Below are 12,284 nucleotides of genomic sequence, written 5' to 3'. Positions count from 1 at the left end.
GGAAAGTACTTCACAGGGCAATAAGAAGAGCAAATATTGGTAATTTGATGTTTGCCCTGCCATCCAGATGGGTTACTCAGAGAAAATATATCTCTGCTAATAACCCTTATTCTGGAAAGACCTTCCAATTTAGATTCTTCTATGTAGTTAAGGGAGGAGCAAAAATTTCTCTTGAGCCCGCAGAGTCTCGATTGCCGTTGGCTCAAAATAATCCACATGCCAGAGTGGCACATTCTGGGAGGGGGGGCCTGTCCCAAAGCCTTTCAGTTTTGCGAGGGTTATCGTAGGCAAATGCCACGGAGAGCGGGGAGTCATTAGAAGATGTACATCTAACAAAGTAGAAACCTTTGAACCTTCAGAGCTATGGGGTTGTCGTGTGGAGACCTGCTCTCTTCATCTTTCAAATTCCTCTTCAGCATTTCAATTATGTTAGAAGAGAAGTGTTCCCATCTGGCCCCAAGCTGGTGTATATATATCTAGGAGAGTGTTGTGGCCTCTGGCAGCCCAAATTCCAGCTTACCTCTTGCCAAAAGTCCTTCGAGTGACAAAAGAGCTTCTTTTTACTGCCATGGACCTGTGCTATTTAATGCACAGGGAGGACAGGGCAGTCTTATTTGCTCCATAAAAAAATTTACGGGGTCTGAATTGTCAAAGGCTATGTGGGGAGAGGAACAATTCACTTTCAGGAAAACTTGCTAAAAAAACCGCTTCAGTTCATTATTCCTTCATTCACTTCACAAGTGTTTATTGAGCACCTGTTATATGGCAGACCCTGTTCTGGGCCCTAAAGGATTTAGGAGTGAATGAACCAGACAAAGTCCATGTCCTAATGTATAGCACATTCTTAGGAGGGTAGACAGACAATAATCAAATAAATAGATCAATTAACTAGATGATTTCAGATAGTGATAAGGGTTATGAAGGAAATGAAAGGGGGTAATTGGTTAGAGATTGACCAGGGTGGGAGAGACCAGCTCATCTTACTCTGACTAGAAGTCCCAGGGCTTGGGTGTCCACCACTAGAGATTTCTCACCCTACCCGGGATTCCCTTCAAATTGTAAATGCTACTACCTAAAGGGGTCACACTCACGACTGCTAACAACTTAATGTGAATTTGGTGTCAAATCCTTTCCTCCCCATCCTGAGCGATGAAGCCCGTGGGGGCCACGGGACGGAGCGGAGCATAAGATGAGGTGGGGGTAGAGGGGGAGCCCTTTGAAGTTTCTGTGTCATCATTTCCGTCTTCTCATCAAGGTGCTTTACCCCTCAGGAAAAATCTTTAGATGACGAGTGACTAGAAATTGGTTTGAGAGGTTTCCAAAGCTGTAGATCTTGTGATCACTGTTGCCATACCTGCATTCTTCCCTTCCTATCAACAAACACTGGAAAAGCTCTGATTCATGGCGTCGGGCTTGCCATGCGGGCTTCTTGTTCTGAGTCAGAGTGGAAGGGCTCAGAGGCCTTCGGTTGGTAGGGCTTAGTAATGAGGAAGGAAACGGTTACTAGGAAATGAAGAGTTGCACTCATCAAAGTGATCGGTAACCAAAGAACGGTGACTTGGTTCTTTGTTACATGGTGGAATAGAAAAGAGTAGGTGTGTGACAGAACCAGACCCAGATGACCCCGCACTGCTCAAAGGGCCAATGCCAGCTTCCTATGAAGCCACCTAGGAAGTAGGTGGGGACGGCCCCAACTGTATCTCCATATTGTTTGTTTTGGCTTTTCCCGAAATAAGCAATTTCAATCTTTCATTTCCATGTGGGAACACTCCCACTTTCCCCTGTCCCCTAGATGTGAGTGTGTAAAAAAACTAGACTTTGCGGGTGGTAGTCAATGACCTGAATTTGGAAGTTTTCCTCATAGCAGCTCTCCTCTCACCCACCTTTGAATTGCCCTGTCCTTAATGGCTGCTCAGTAAACTGGCATAGCAGCCGAGTTCGGAAGAACATTCTAGAAACATTTAGAACTCAAAAACAATAGGGATGCCTGGGTGGCTCAGTGGGTTAAGCGTCTGCCTTGGGCTCAGGATACGATCCCAGGGTCCTGGGATCGAGCCCCGCATCGGGCTCCCTGCTCGGCTGGGAGCCTGCTTCTCCCTCTCCCTCTCCCCCTGCTTGTGCTCTCCCTCTCTCTGACAAATAAATAAATCTAAAAAAAAAAAAAAACCCTCAGAAACAATAATATATAGCACTTAGCATGTGCTTAGCTGTGCTGTTATGGTGTTCTTTTTTTTTTTTTTAATTTAGTTATTTTAGAGAGACAGCATGTGAAAGCATGAACAGGGAGAGGGAGAATCCTGGAGCAGATTCCCTGCTGAGTGCTGAGCCCGAGGACACGGGGCTGCATCCCAGGACACAGATCGTGACCTGAGTCGAAATCAGGAGTCGGCCGCTTAACCGACTTAGCCACCCAGGCACCCCTATAATTTTCTATTTAATAACACACTTAGTCTTGCAGTAACTCCATGAGGTAGCTATCCTGTTATTACCTCCTTTTTACAGATTAGGAGACTGAGGCCTGAGGAGATCAATTAACTTGCCCAGCCTGCGGAATGCCATGACAGGATCTAAATCTAGGCAGCCCACTTCCTCTGCCTGTCTCTTAATCATTTTGCTATTCCTATTTCTTCCACTGTCTGCGACAAGTGTTACCCAGCTCTCAGAGTACCTGGCTGCTCTGTGTGTTTGTGTAAACTCTGTCTCTGCTTCTCATTCCATGTATTATCTCCTCCCCAACTATTTCCAGAAAAGATCGGAGGTGGCGACTTAGCCCCTAAGGATTCAACCCACTTAGAATAGTTCACCCAATGTTTACTAGCTGGCTTATAATTATTTGTTACCCACCCAAACATTTCCCCCCAAGTGTTTTTCATACCTGCTCCTTCCTCAGAGTATCAGGGCCGTGAACTGCTGAAGCCCAAATGAGCACCATAGAGTATTATCTGGAAACTATGAGTTGGGGAGCCCCATGCCCGGAGATGGCCCTACCAGATATTCCGATTTCAGAAATGACTGATTTCATTTTCAGACACTGAGCCACGGCAAAATTTGCCTGAATACTCGGATGAGGGCCCAGAGTTTGGTTATTATATACAGCAAGAAATCCTATCGGGGGCCCTTGGGGAGAGCAGTTGGATTGATGACTTGATTGGCTTGGCTGTGCCTGGTTAGCTGGTTGAAGCAGTGTGCTTATAATGAGAGGGCCATGAGTTTGCTATGATGGTTGGCTGTGCTTTGTGTCTTGCCCCTCGGGACACATGCTGAGGGAGAAAATCCAAAATCTTCAAACCAAAGATCCATGCACATTCCCCGAGGAACGGGACAAAATAGTCTCAGAAAGCTAGGTGCCAAACTTGTACTCATTCTGTAATCCACGAGTCAATTTCAAGGTATCTCTTACCAAAGACAACAGTTCAGCCTCGGATTCTCCCACCGCTCAGGTCATCTGGCAGTTTTCTCTCCCTTTTCGACCACATTTTTCTTCTCAAACCCCTTCTTAAAATCCACTGATTCCATGCTAATAACCCATTAAAAGGCTTTTACCCAGGGGAGGATTAAAAGCTTGCCTTCTTTTCCACAGGAAGAACAAGAGGACATAAGCTCACAGTTAAACAAAGGGGATTTGTCTGATTACCACAGACTCAGTCCCAGCATCTTCTCCGCTCATTAATTAGGTATCACTTCAGCACCTGAACCATTAATTTCCAGTTTATTACTTGGCATGTGGCCATTCATTGCTTCAAGCAAGATGGCAGGGTCTGATTTTTGTTTGCTTGAATGTTTGCTGTTCCTGACAAAGCCTTTAGGGGCTTCTTGCAAACCTAGGTCGGGTTTGAAATATTCAAAAAGGTTGAATGACATGAAACAAAAACCTAGAGGCGTTGCTTTCCAGTTTAAACGAGCAAATGTTACACATTCCCATCTGGGACAAAGTCGTGCCTGGTTTGTGGTAGCAGCGGTTCCCTAGGCATATGGCGGCCTTGCAGTGAGCCCTTTACAATACCTGTGCTCTAAAAGCACTGAGAAGAGTCTAGAAAGCTTGAGCTGACTGAGGGCTGGCACTGTCTAAAGGTGCTAGTCTTCACTGCATAAGAACCACCCCCTTCACTGAACACTGGAGGGGAAGGCCCTTCATCTGAGCACTCCAGGAAGTCAAATGAGAGATGAAAATGGTCTCCATTTATTGAGCATTTGCTGTGTTCAAGGAAGTTCACATGCATTATCTCTTTTTATGGTCACAGCAGCTCTGTGAGGTAGAAAATGTTATACCCCAGGCGCCTGGGTGGCGCAGCCGGTTCAGCCGCCGAGTCTTGCTTTGGGCTCAGGTCGTGATCTCAGGGTCGTGGAATCGAGCCCCATGTCGGGCTCTGTGCTCAGCAGGGAGTCTGCTTCTCTCCCTCTCCCTCTGCCCCTCTCCTGATCGCAGGCACACGCACACTCTCTCTAAAATAAATAAAATCTTTTTTTTTTTTTTAAAGAAAATGTTGTGATCATCCTCATCTTATAAGAAACTGAGGATCGGAGGAATTTAAAAACTCTCCTGAGCTCACTCAGCTTGTAAGCGGTATAGCTGGGACTCAAAGCCATGTAATGAGAAGCCACTGCCCTATTCTGTCCCTTGCAGGACCCAGTGCATGAAGATGGGACTGAAATTGGACTGAAGGGACAGTTTAACCACCACTTGGGTTTTCTCAATTCTAAGATACCACCGGGTATCTAAGAGGCACCACTGGTTGAGAGATAGCCTTGGGAAAGAACACAAATGCCATGGTTTTGGTAAATTGGATGCCAGTGTCATGGTTAAGGTCGTGGTTCTGCACACCTCTGCCTCTTTATAGATGCTCATGTGTGACATATTGAAAAATGCACTTCCCCTTTTTGTGCCTCAGTCTCCTCAACTGTCAAAGGGGATAATAGCTGGACCTAACTCACAGGGTCATAAATAAGTTCATGCACATAAGGCACTTAGAAGAACACCCGGTGCACATTAAGTTGTATATAAGCATTAGCTGTTATTATTATATTATTATTTTTTTATCCTCATCACCACCATCATAGTTATACATTCTGATTTCAGAAACAATCAAATGTGAAAAACGTTCTTTTTTTAAAAGTGTGGAAATACAGTGAAGGTACAGATCCAATTCAGTGACATGGATTGTCTTATAATATCATCACCGATGTGACCCAAGCCTTAGCCACTTCTGTCACCCCAAGGGTCTGTGTTTCTCTAAAATCCTAGGGAAGGAAGCTTCCTGCCCTCACACTGACTCCTCAGTCAGGCGTTCCCTGGGTAGCCACTTGTGCGGTGTTGGGTCCCCCCCCCGCCCCAGGCCACTCTCAGAGATTCTTCCATCCGGGCAGCTCCTCACGTGGAGCTCCTGGACAGTGGCTTCCTCTGCCTGGGCATCAGCTCCAAGCTGAACGTGGAACAGGCTCTCCTCCCCCTTGTAGTCCTCTCAAACTCCACCATGCAGAGTTCTGCAGAGGGTCAGACTTCAGCGGAGGGGCGGGGGTAAGTGTAACTGGAGAGAATTGCAATGAGGGACAGACGATGTGAACCATACATTAAACGTGGCTTTTGCCCTTGTGCTGTGCAACAGAAAAGCATGAAAAGATTAACTCCTGTACAAGGGTCCTTCGTGGACACATCGGGGTCCTAGCCTCGCTCTCTCCTATTGAAGGCTCTGCACTTCTCAATAAGGCTTCCGTTTTCAAGGTGGGGATGACTGCCTTCTTTTTGGGAAATCCCACCCCAGAATAACAAACGTTAAGCACTTACTTTATGCCAGGCATTGCTATAAGCACCTTATCAGTATTAACTACTGTATTTCATTGATTAGGAAATGTGCACATTTCATATTTTAACATTTCTGAAACCAGGATGTCTCAAAATCAAGGTGTTCAAGGTGTATAGAGTTTAAGGGGTAACTTGCCTTTTCTTTTTGAGTGGTACATAAAATAATGGTCTATCCTACAATCAATGATTGGGACCATGTCTTAGATTCAATGAGATATGACGATTTAATCCTCATGACACCATCGTGGAGGGGCTATTTTTTTTTTTTGAGATTTAGTTTTTAATTTTTTTTTTAAACTATACTCCATACCCAGCGTGGAGCCCAATGTGGGGTTTGAACTCATGACCCTGACATCAAGACCTGAGCTGAGATCAAGAGTTAGACCCTCAACCTACTGAGCCACCCAGGTGCCCCATTGAAGATATTTTTAAGTAATCTCTACACCCAACGTGAAGCTCGAACTCACAACCCCAAGATCAGGAGTCGCAGGCTCTACTGACTGAGCCAGCCAGGTGTCCATGGAGGGACTATTTTTATTAACATTTAACAGATGATGTATTTGAGGCTCAGAGAAGTTACACAGCTAGTAACCTTAAGGTTGCTCAAGGCCCCACAGTTGGTAAATGGTAAATGGGAACGTAGGCAGGCTGACTCAACAGGCCATACGTTTAGGAGGACAACATGTCTCCAATGGGGCCCCATTAATTATTAAGGACGGTCCAGTCCAATTCAAAGTGAGAAATAGAAACACTTTTCAAAGGGTCACAAAACCTGCCAGGCTTGCCCTGCCAAGTTATGTTGTTACACAAAGCAAGTACCAGTGTTTTCTTTCTCCTGCTTTCAGACTGTGCTCCAGAGGCAAAGAAGTAAACCAGCCACAGAGCCACCTACCCCAAGAGCTGGCAGAAGTTTGAAGTGGAAAATTTCTTGCTTTATTTTGGAGGCTAGGTCCACTGCTAAGGCAGAGCTTACCTCCTGCAATCTCTGCAAAAGGAGGCTGGGTGAGGATTTACTAATTCTGTGCTAACACCACCTCTGGGGTGAAGAGGTGAGGAAATGGGCCGTGGTTGTCTTTCTGGTTCCATAGATTTGTGATATTGTTATTTATCATATCTCGTCTATTCAAGGGGTGTATTTTGGCCACTCATTTCCTATGAGCTTGTGACAGAAAGGAAGAAGTTTGACACCAGAAACAGAGATTTATGTCTTCAAACTGTGTCTGCATCAAGCAAGCAAGAACTCAGAATACTTCAAAGTGAGGATGGCCCAGCCCTGCCCCACTTCTAAAAATTGGAGGAAAACAGCTGTAGAATATCAAATAATTCATGAGTTTGAGAGTAGTCTATTCTAAGTTTCCAAATGCTGCCAACTGTGAGGTGTGTGTTCTTCCTTTTGTGACACAGACCTTTGTAAAACAGGATTTTCATATCACCAGGTAACAAAAAGCAAGTTAAGAAATAATACAAACAGGGGCGCCTGGGTGGCTCAGTTGTTAAGCGTCTGCCTTCGGCTCGGGTCTTGATCCCAGGGTCCTGGGATCGAGTCCCACATCGGGCTCCCTGCTCAGCGGGGAGTCTGCTTCTCCCTCTGCCTGCCACTCCCCCTGCTTGTGCTTGCTCTTTCTCTCTCTCTCTGACAAATAAATAAATAAAATCTTTAAAAAAAAAACAAACCCACACATATGAATTGCCTTACCTTATTCTCTGTTGTACTTTTCAGTGTCAATTAAAGTGATTGAATTTCCCCGTTTTAAAATTCTGTAATAAAGGCTAAATAAGCATACGAATCACATCTTCGTTGTTTGTTTGTTTTTAGCACTAACTAATTGTGGAAATCGCATTTTGCTCTCTGCTCTTTGTATGAGCTCTCTGTGAGCCCACGTTGGTGTGCTAGCAATAGGTTCTAATTTTAAAGATATTTAATAGCTAAATACATTAAAAAACTTCAGAGACACCAGACTTCTACATGGAGAGCTAAGTAATATAAACTAGGTTTTTGGAAGGTCAGACTTGGCAAAGTTTGCTCCACGGTTGGTTCTGTCCCTCATGATGCGCCCTGTCTGCACTGCTCTTTCCCCTCTATTTCTGTTCTGTTCTTCGTTTTAGAAACACGGCACTGCTCTGCTTACCTCTAAAAAAACTTGGAGATCATATCCTGAAGTGCTACAAGTACAGCTGTGGTATGGAAAATCACTCGGCCCGTCAAACGAGTTGGACCATTCTCCGCTTTCCAAAAGAAATTCTGCCCTCTCGGCCACCGCCTGTCCCACGTCTAAATGCGGCACTTCCCATAGGCAAAAGCGACAGCTCTGTTCACTGTAACAACTCTTTGGAAAAGTCTAATACCGTCTCCCACACGTCTGTCCCCTCATGTTTTTATTCTTAAAACTAGTGGGGGAGAACTGCGCACTGCGGGATGGAATTTCACTACCACGCTTGGCTACCTTTGTTGGGATTGGTGTCTCCGTGCACGTCATGACTCATCTCATGATGAGGCAAAATTAATTGGAAGTTAGAGTGTCTAATATTTTCCCTTCACTTGAACAATCTCTCACCAGTCGGAGAAAAAAGATTTTTGCAGTTCTGCCATCTTGAGTTTTGTGGGGATATGAATTTTAGTGTGTTCACAGATGTGTGCAACTATCACCAAAGTTAATTTTAGAAAGGTGGAATTTTCATTACCTCAAAAAGAAACTCCATACCGTTTAGCTCTCACTTCCTTACCCTCCACCTCCCACCTCCCATCTTAAGCAACCGCTACTGTTCTCTCTGTCTCGGTAGATGTTTCTATCCTGGACTTGCATATGAATGGAATCATATAGTATGTGGTCTTTTGTGACTGGCTTCTTTACCATAGCATGTTTTCAAGGTTCCTTCGTGTTAATAGCATGTTCTGTACTTCATTCCTTTGCATGGCTGAATGATATTCCATATTATGAATTTATCACATTTTGTTTCAACGAAGGGACTTCGTGACCAGTGAGCAAGGGCTAGGACAGGCGTCAGCAGGCCGAATGAACCCTAGGACCCAACAACTCTGGGAGTCTCTGAGAATAGACAGGGCACACGAATATCGTGTAGGATTTGTAAGTCCTTGTCGGTGGACAGGGCCCTCTGGTCTGGGTTTGCATCAGACCACAGTTTCCAGGCTAGCTGTACCAGACAGGCTAACAATTTGCCTACCTTTCCACAGGGAATCTGCAAGTTGCTTCTGTGAGCCTAAATGTCCATGAGACCCCACCCTTCTTAAAGTTGTCTGATTACAGCGGGATCGGTGGGCATTTGGCCAATGACGGCCGTTTCATAGGAAGGTCAGTACTCTCTGTAGAACTCCTGTGGCCTGGCTTAAGAAGATAAACTTGAACAATGAGATTCCTCTCTTGGGAATAGGGTAGAGGGCCACTGAGACTCCGAGCCACCATCTGAGAGAGAAAGGCTCTAAGACAGACTTGGAGTGGGGTCAAAGGTGAGGGACTGTCTATGAGCAAAAGTGAGCAGGAAACCGGTCAACAGAAAGAACAGGATGGAGCAGATATGTAGAGCAGACCAGAGACACTGCGAGAGATCCTGGGCCTCTGGAGAGAGCCCCAGAAATTGTAGCTGTCATACCTCCTGTTCCAGGTCCAACCACGGTGGCCCTCTTGGGAGAGCCGTAAGGTCTCCATCTCCTTACGATAATCCCTGGCCCACCCGCCTGCCCCCTCCTACACTTCTTTGTGGAACCAGCTTGAGTGGATCTCTGTTCCTTGCATAACGGAGCTCTGACTGAAGTCCATGCAGGATGGGTATAGAGTCAGGAGCTGGGAGTGAAGACGTGGGGGTGTTGGGGAAGCAGATGCTCAGCAGGATGATGGACGTGGGCCAGAAGGTACTGGCCAATGGGTGGGGTGCAGCATAGGTGGGGTGAAGGAAGACGCACGTGGTAAGAGGGTAAAATACACAGGGGTCAGAGGTGCCTCCTGAGCTTCCTGTCCGGGGCTAGATGTGTGTGCGTGTGCACACGTGAGTGTGTATACACACGTGTATGTCTGTGTGCAATAGGTGTATGTGCATTGGGGGGGGCACTAACAGGAAAATCTTCACCCCAAGGTGAGATATGCATGTAGATCCTGGAGGCCAAGAGGCACGAAGGATGGTCATGCTCAGCCGGCTGTGGGAGTGTACAGCCTCCCCCCCCCGGCCACCGCCTCCAGCCTCAGCCATGTAGAGCTGTGTCTTTCATTAATCATTGGTTCCTGTTGGCAAAGACAAAATCATCCTGTTTTTGAAATGCCTCTTGGTGAGAGCAGCTGTTATCAAGCAGAAAGAAGCTTGGGGAGATGGGTAAGAGAAAAGTGTCACATGAAAATATTCTTCTAGATTTTCTTTTTTCAATATGCATCTATAGAGGGTGCCTGGGTGGCCCAGTCGGTTAAGCGACTGCTTTCGGCTCAGGTCATGATCCTGGAGTCCCGGGATCGAGTCCCGCATCGGGCTCCCTGCTCGGCAGGGAGTCTGCCTCTCCCTCTGACCTTCTTCCCTCTCATGCTTTCTCTCTACCCTTCTCTCTCTCAAATAAATAAATAAATATCTTTATTAAAAAATATGCATCTCTAGAGACCTTTACGGACTGTAGTCATGAACCTATTGACGCTTCAAAACAGTAACTCCAAACTCCTCGGCTGATACCCGGGAAACTCCTAGTAAACTGAAACAGAGGTGATCCCACAACCTACTGACATTGGTAAGTTTGAAGGCCCAGTTTGTTTTCCCAAAGTTAGCTGAAGGCATTTCCTTGAGGCTCGCACAGGCAGGGAACTTCTAAAGTCTGGACGCAGGGCAGCCTCCTGCTTGGGGCGGGGGGGCACAAGAGTTGACACCTTTAAAATGTTCGTTTCAAAAGATGGAATGCTTTCCTTTTCCCCAGTCCACACGTACTACATGTTCATCCTGGGAAAAAAAATAAAAATATACACAAAAGCACCCAGAAGATTAAAAAAAATATCTGCAGTAACCCCGCACCCAGACCCAGCCTCAGTTCACATCCCGCTGTGTGTTACTTGCAGCGTTGTTCGCTCTATTCACACCCCGCTCCCTGGCATTCTGCCAGTGCCAGCCAGCGTGCCCGTGGGCTCCGATGCACACGACGGGGGCCGAGTGAAGCTCAAGTTGAATCAACCCTGCCACCTGCTGCCCAACCTAATCTCCTAAGCAGCTTTTTGGCCCTTGAAAGCTCATTTTCTTTTCAAAATCCCTATTATTTCTATTTTTCTAATTACAAGGGCAACGCATGCTTGCTATACAAATTCAAGCAGTAAAGAAGCTGAAGTCAAAAATGAAAGTCCCCTTTCCATGACCCCACTCCCCAGAGGTATCACTATGACCAGTTAATATGCATCCATCTTGAGCTCAGCGTTTACATGCCTATATATGGTTCATTCATTCATTCATTTATTCAAAAAAAGCCTTTTTTTTAAAAGATTTTATTTATTTATTTATTTGACAGAGAGAGACCCAGCGAGAGAGGGAACACAAGCAGGGGGAGCGGGAGAGGGAGAAGCAGACTCTCCGCCGAGCAGGGAGCCCGATGTGGGGCTCGATCCCAGGATCCCGGGATCGTGACCTGAGCCGAAGGCAGACGCCTAACAACTAAGCCACCCAGGCGGCCCCCCAAAAAATGTTTCTTTAGGGCCTCCTGTGTGCCAGGCTAGACACTACGGCTGGAGCTGTGAGAGAAAAAAGCCCTTCTTTTTTAGGCACCTGGGTGGCTGAGTTGGTTAAGCGTCTGCCTTCGGCTGAGGTCGTGATCCCAGGGTCCTGGGATGGAGCCCCGCATCAGCCACCCTGCTCTGCGGGGAGTCTGCTTCTCCTTCGCCCTCTGTCTGCTGTTCCACCTCCTTGTGCTCTCTCTCAAATAAATATAGTCTTTAAAAAAAAAAAAGAAAATATTAAAAAAATCTCTTCCTTTTTGGAGCTTACATTTTAGTGCAGGGAGACAGGCAGTACACAAACTAACAATGGATCCATAATATGCGAGGAGAAAATAAGACAGGGTGAGAGAGCTGGGGAGTGTCCAGCAGGGCGTAGATGGGGTTGCTATTTTACAGAAAAGAAAGGACTCTCAGTGAAGGTGACATTTGGGCAGGGCCCTTTAAAAGGTGAGGGAATAACCGATGTGGGTATCTGGGCCAAAAACGAAGGGCTGAGGCAGAAACAGATCTGAGAAACAGCAAGGAGGCTTGCTGGCTGGAAGAGAGTGACCCCAGGGGGAGGGCAGTAAGAGACAAGGTCACAGAGATGAGGCAGGGGCAGGTGACCTCTCGGCCTGAAGGCACAAGGAAAGAGAAGAACAGCCCAGGAGGCCCATGAGAGCTGACCTCTGGATGAAGGACCCTGTGACTGCAGCCACTGGAGAGTTTCGAGGAGAGTCGAAGAGAGGCAGGATCTAACTGAAGAGTTTTAAAGGATCATGCTGACAGCTGTGTTGAGAATAGACTACAAAAGT

This window comes from Callorhinus ursinus, unplaced genomic scaffold (genome assembly GCF_003265705.2).
Source record: "Callorhinus ursinus isolate GAN/ISIS: 27379988/994484 unplaced genomic scaffold, GSC_fseal_2.0 scaffold64, whole genome shotgun sequence".
Taxonomy (NCBI): domain Eukaryota; kingdom Metazoa; phylum Chordata; class Mammalia; order Carnivora; family Otariidae; genus Callorhinus; species Callorhinus ursinus.
This window is presented reverse-complemented; position numbering follows the sequence as displayed.